Genomic DNA, 7,017 nt, shown 5'->3' with positions numbered 1-7,017 from the left:
ACACGCTTTCACAAATTTCGTACGATCATTAAATTATCAAGAATGAAAATGAATCCTCCAGTTTCCAACATCAACAAAAACGCTGCCATTTGTAAAGCGGCATTTTTTTTAAATGTCTGGGAGAACTGATTATTGATGATGAAATGTGATGTGCGATTGAACATTTTTTTGTATATCATTCAGTGATAATGAAGATAAGAAAAGAGAAATTACTGCTGAGCATGCATTACTCATTAGTTGGAAAACCTTGAACCAATATCTTCAGTTCCATTTAAAAATACTGGGAGTTAAGGTTTTTATAGTGCTTCCGCTGAAAGAGTTTTTTTTTTTTTATTGGCCTTTATTTATCTCAATTTTGCCTTTTTGTCCGAGATCTCATTTTACATTCTCCAGGCGATTTCTTTGAAATTTGGAAGCCTTTATAACCATGATATATAGCTTTGTTTCTTTGAGCAGCATTTTGTTTCGACTATTTTTGTAAAAGTTATTGTCATTTGTTTCTTTTGTAATTTGATTTCCGTCAGGAGATTTCCTATATTTTTCAATCGATTTCTTCGAAACTGGAAGGCTTTAACCAGAATGTAAAGTTGTGTTTCTCTGAGAGGCATTTCGATTAAACTATTTTCGCATGGTTTATTCTCTTTCGTTCGTATCAGCGTTTGACATTTGTTCTGAGCTCCTTCATTTTCTACTGCTTTCTTTAAAACTTGGTAGGCGTAATAATCATGATTTCAAGTTGTGCTGAATGAGTACTACGTTAGTAACGTCTGATTTCTGGTATTTCTTAAACTTTACGTAGTGAAAATTGAGGGTAAAACATGCCATCTTACTACTCTTGAAGGGATGCTTATCTATTTCAATACACGATACATGGCATGTAACACTATATGGCGTTCGACCGGAGTATATGGTTGCGCCCCGCGGTACTTCTGTTTTATCAATTACTGTGTATATTTTTCATAATACATTAAAATGTCATCTATTTATCATTTGCACACGTCTTGATATGTATTACTGTATTCAATATTACTTAAAGAATTATAAAAGTTTAAAGGTGTGACTGAAACAACTTGGCCTACAACAAAGAAGTTGACATCTCGGAACACACACACACACACACACACACACACACTTCGCCATTATATGACAGCACTTCGCCATCATATGATATCATTTCTCGATTATATGATAGCAAGATATGCTGATGAGGAAGCACACTGGCGTTCCATAGATATCAGTTTTGCTTAATGTTACAAATGTTACGTTACGGGTTAACAAGCTTCCGTATCTACAACCTCTGACTTGTCACCAACCTAGCGCCGTGGTCTCTGTAGTTGCTGCTTTTGCTAACGGTCGGCATTTAAGGGATTTGGAAAATATAATGTGAATGGGTGTCTTCGGATGTATGCTTCAGTAAGATAGCACTATAAAGTTGGCATTGGTTGTACGCCATCACAAGGAGACAGAACACGAACATACCGCAGCCTCCCAAAACACACACACATACACTACACACGTGTATCTCGCACAAAGGGAAGGCCGTCCTTGTATGACAATAGATATTGACAGAAGGTTAAACTGTACCATACAAAACCCTGTCGGTACGGAAAGTACTATCCACTTTAAATAAAAGGAACGATAACTCTGAGAGGTTTATGGACATAATCCTAGAATTAACGAATAGCTGTATGGTGCAGTTTCGTATACTTTTTGACAACTTACGATATCTTTTACCAAAGAAGTATGGTCGTTTTCCGCTTATCCTGACCCAGGCCAGGTACAGCGATAGTCTTGGCTTAGAATACAGGTAAAATGCCACGTGACCCCCGATGATTTTAATGCAGGAAAGCGCCCCTAGAAAGTTCAAAATATCCCGATGACTTAACGATCAGTTAATGAATTATTCTTTGCAATTAACAAACACATTTTCAGCAAATACGACTATTTATAGGTTATAGATTTAAGGTTAGAGTTCAAAAACTCAGTTTTTATTTTATTTTATTTCATTTTTTTTTTCTAAAACATTCACCGTTAGGTCAAAACAGGCAAATATGCGCCATACCTCTTTATATCTAAAGATACCAAACACATGTTGGCCTTTGTAGAGTTACTTATATACACTCAGGGTGTCCTGTACAAAGCAGATGTAAAGTCTACGATACATAGAACATTTCCCTGGATATATAGCTTTTTCAGTACAATTTAGATGGTAGCTGTTTGATACCGTGATACATGTTTTACCGTAACCAATCAGAAACGCCGTACCATTCAAGGACAGACAATTCAAACATGGAGGATGTGGTGTTGACTATACAGGGACCCATGGATTTACCACCGACATTTACCAATGACGATGTTAAAGAGAGATCATTGCATGCTAAGTGGATCTGTAGTATTTTATTTTATGACAAACTTGTGTGACTTAGAGCGAATAAAGCTGTACTCATTAGGGAATGCGCACCAGTGAGCAAAATGTAGAGCAAATATCTTCCTAGCTTTTCACGGGCATTACTACAACTTTCGCCTCTGGTAATTTAAAACTCTGACTCGAAATATGTTGTGTTTGGTATTACTTTTTTTCTTTTGATTGAGCCATAGCTGAAAGAGTTGGAATTAAAAAAAAAACATGTCCTAGATTTTTAATTGTGATGTTCCTGTCCTAGTTAATGATAAGTGAATTAGGGGTTGGATCCTGGGGATATTTGTCCATTCTGGCATTTCTGGATCATAGGAACGTGTCAGTTAAGTCCCATCGTTGGTCATAAGAACAACGGAACGTGATTAAGTAAAGAACGATTAACCTCTTTTAGAGTTACTTCCCCTATAGCGCCATAGACAAGTCATTGATTTGTTTTTTTAGCACTTTTCCTGTGGGACTCGCTCAAATTTGAACAAACATCCTGTCTATTAGTATAGCGACTCTAAATAGTTTTGACTTTTGTGTTGTAGACTCATATGCAAAAAAAATACAAGGAATTTATATCAAGCATGTACCCGTATTTGAATTAATTAGTCTATTAGCTTTTGCATCTCCGTATTTGATTTATCAAAAGCCTAGATTGAGAGGGGGGAAATGAATTTATATACATATATGTGTATCAGAATTCATCTTATTTTAATTTTCACTAACCTTGTCTAACGCATCTTTAAAAAAAACTTGAACGCCTGATGTAATTTGATATTAAATAACTTATTTAATTAAGGACTCCAAGCGTTTTAACTTTTTGTCTATTCCACATAGTATGGCACCATCTCATGACATATCTGTTTTGCCACAGACAATATAACTGGAACTCTGTTTAAACTCTGTCTAACCAGGGAAGCCAGGGTCGGGATTTATCGGTTGTATACATGGAACGCATCACGAAGATTTCTTCTGGCTTGTATGTCCTATCGACTGATGATTTCCCCCTCCCCACAGACACAAAACGAAATTATCTCTTAGAAATATATTACAGAGTGCAACTCCGATAATTCTAATAGCGTTTTAAATATCGTATCAATGCTACATACGTAATATGATATTACTGTTTGTACATTATTGATGGTTCCATTTATTCAGGTTTTCTCCAAGGACACATTCATTCCCTATGTTTCCCTAGGATCCATTCATTTCGGCTTTTATCGCCCATTAGAGACTTACACAGCTTAATTCTTAACGTTAATTACAGGACTATCTTGAGATACATATATCTATGTAACACATGGTCGTCAACAATGTTGTAACCATACATTCTTACTAAATACAAACAACTTGGATCTCTAATGCTAAACTGGTCGAAAGTTGTATAAACCTTGAGTTTTAGAGATACGTATACCTTTACCTATGTCAGTCACTCTGACAAGTATCTGATTTAAATTTACAAGACATAACTGAAAATTTACAGTTCAGTCATTGTCAACCACTGTCACAAAATTTCAGTTGTTTAGGGAATAAAATGATATCAGATGTTTTAAAATAACTATATGTGCTATGAAACCCACAGTCCGCCGAGACGCTATTTGCTTCAATCATTTGAGGTATAAATACTTCAAAAATGTTTGATTTGGTCTTAGTCTATATAGACTGACGTCTAGCCTTTATTTCTTCAATATATTTCTTATATAATATTAAGGTACATGTAGTAAGAAAAGGTAAGAATGTTGGTACATTAGAAGGAAAGGGATAGGGACATTGGAAGGGAAAGGCTAGATACATTAGAAGGGAAGGGATTTGGACATTAGAAGGGAAAGGCTAGGGAACATTAGAAGGGAAGGCTAGGGACATTAGAAGGGGAAGGCTGGGGACATTAGAAGGGAAAGGCTAGGGACATTAGAAGGGGAAGGCTAGGGACATTAGAAGGGAAGGCTAGGGATATCAGAAGGGAAAGGCTAGGGATATCAGAAGGGAAGGCTAGGGATATCAGAAGGGAAAGGCTAGTGACATTAGAAGGGAAAGGCTAGGGACATTAGAAGGGAAGGCTAGTGACATTAGAAGGGAAAGGCTAGGGACATTAGAAGGGAAGGCTAGGGACATTAGAAGGGAAGGGCTAGGGATATCAGAAGGGAAAGGCTAGGGACATTAGAAGGGAAGGCTAGGGACATTAGAAGGGAAGGCTAGGGATATCAGAAGGGAAAGGCTAGTGACATTAGAAGGGAAAGGCTAGGGACATTAGAAGGGAAGGCTAGGGACATTAGAAGGGAAGGCTAGGGATATCAGAAGGGAAAGGCTAGTGACATTAGAAGGGAAGGCTAGGGGTATCAGAAGGGGAAGGCTAGGGACATTAGAAGGGAAGGCTAGGGATATCAGAAGGGGAAGGCTAGGGACATTAGAAGGGAAGGCTAGGGACATCAGAAGGGAAAGGCTAGTGACATTAGAAGGGAAAGGCTAGGGACATTAGAAGGGAAAGGCTAGGGACATTAGAAGGGAAAGGCTAGTGACATTAGAAGGGAAAGGCTAGGGACATTAGAAGGGGAAGGCTAGTGACATTAGAAGGGAAAGGCTGGGAATATTAGAAGGGAAAGGCTGGGGACATTAGAAGGCAAAGGCTAGAGGCATTGATTGACTTTTTACTTAGACTGTCTGATTTAAATTGCCGGTACCATTTTACGCTTGCTATTAGATCTGTGTTAAACCTTGATCAAAAGCTACAACAGCCATGGATATCAACTATCTGCTCTGCTGACGTAAGGGTTTTGAAAAAGAGATATTGACAAGCCCGTGGGAAATTATACAAATCCCGAAAACTTACATCCCGAAGTAATTGATCATAAACGTATGTCTCGTTTACGCTGATCCGTCGGCTAAACTTTAACAATGATGAAGCTTATACAATACCACGAAAAAGATGCAGGTAAGGACGGTAATGTCACTTTTTTACCTCTAGGCACAGGAGAGTTCGAATAGACACAGAGTGCGCTGGTCATCCCATTGCTACACATTATTGAATTATCTGCTGAGAAAAGGCATTTCCGATCAAGTCTTCGTGACTTCTAGTCTAGTATAAGATTCAATAATAGAATTTTACATTTCGCTAATCCACGTTTCTGTTCCTGATACTTTTTGAAAAAAAAGATACGACAGTAAACTATACTAGGAAGATATATATTTTTTTCTAAATGTCCTTCTGGATTTCACGTATTTGGTCCATAGCATCACTGACCAGTCCACGTGAGGCAGTTGAAGGACGGTGGTCTCTATTCATTATTTCACGTATTTGGTCCATAGCATCACTGACCAGTCCACGTGAGGCAGCTGAAGGACGTTGGTCTCTATTAATTATTTCACGTACTTTGTCCATAACGTGAATGACGAATCCACAAAAGACAGCTGCAGGACGTTGTTCTCGAGTCATTATTCACGTATTTAGTCAATAACGCCACTGACCAGTCAACGTGAGGCAACTGAAGGGCATTGTTCTCAATTCATTATTTCATGTATTTATTAATTAATTAATTATCTTTTAATGTTAAATTCACCTGTCGTCGTGTGGTATAATCAAGATTCACTAGTGTCCCTTTATTATCTCCATAGTTTCTCTACATTCTAACTAAAAGGCTTAAAGCACAATAGAAGATGCTCCCTTCCTCTACATATCTTTTCCAATCCTTTCCCGGCTATGATGTAGAAGTTATATGAAGCTGTCTACGAAATAAAATCACATTTCATTTCTGTATATACTCAATTAAAGTCATATATGAGTAATAAATTCAAACACATATATAGTGTCCAGTATTGATAAAACATGGACCAGGTGTTAGAGGATGATGAGCGTCTTCTGCTTCATCAACGATACCCGCCAATCATTGTAGATACGGGAAGCAGCTTTTATTAAGAAATGGAAAATTGGTAAATATGATGATTCCCAAAGCCATCATTTAAACTGTCCCTGCTGGTTACACTTGTATTTAAAGGTCGAGTTAAAAGCTTCAACGGCATTAAGCTTTCACAGACATAGCCATTGAAGTGCTGTAAAATATATTGTGACTAATACAAGTTTAGGGTCCGTAAGCCTACAGTAGCCATACCAATATAATTCGCGTGTATACCGAGCGATGGCGTGCGGTATCCCCAGAGGTCGAGCAAAGAGTTATGTTGAGACGGATTCGCTGTGTGTCCCTCATAAACTAAACAATACAGGGGCAAATGAGAATAGCTACCATTCGATGATCATGTTATTGCAGTTTTAGTTTAATCCCTCCCGTGGTGGTCTCAATGAGACACTTTTAATTGATGTTAACATTTTACGTTACGGCTCCCTCTCTCGTACTTGCGTGTACGATACCGTAAATCTTTGACATTCCCTGACAGCGTTACTGCTCTTTTGGCTGAACGTTTATTTTGATGTCGTTTTTCCACGTCTGTAACAAACCATCAGGTGGCTCGTTTTTTGATTTCACGTTGATACATCGCTATGACGATTAATATGTCCGACTTATGATCCAGGTCCTTTTTCTTCTAACGTCTCCGAGATGTTTGACATACTTGCCCTCATCACCTTAACAACTTCTAATTAACAACACATTTTGGCTAGCATT

This window comes from Pecten maximus, chromosome 8 (assembly GCF_902652985.1).
Source record: "Pecten maximus chromosome 8, xPecMax1.1, whole genome shotgun sequence".
NCBI lineage: Eukaryota > Metazoa > Mollusca > Bivalvia > Pectinida > Pectinidae > Pecten > Pecten maximus.
This window is presented reverse-complemented; position numbering follows the sequence as displayed.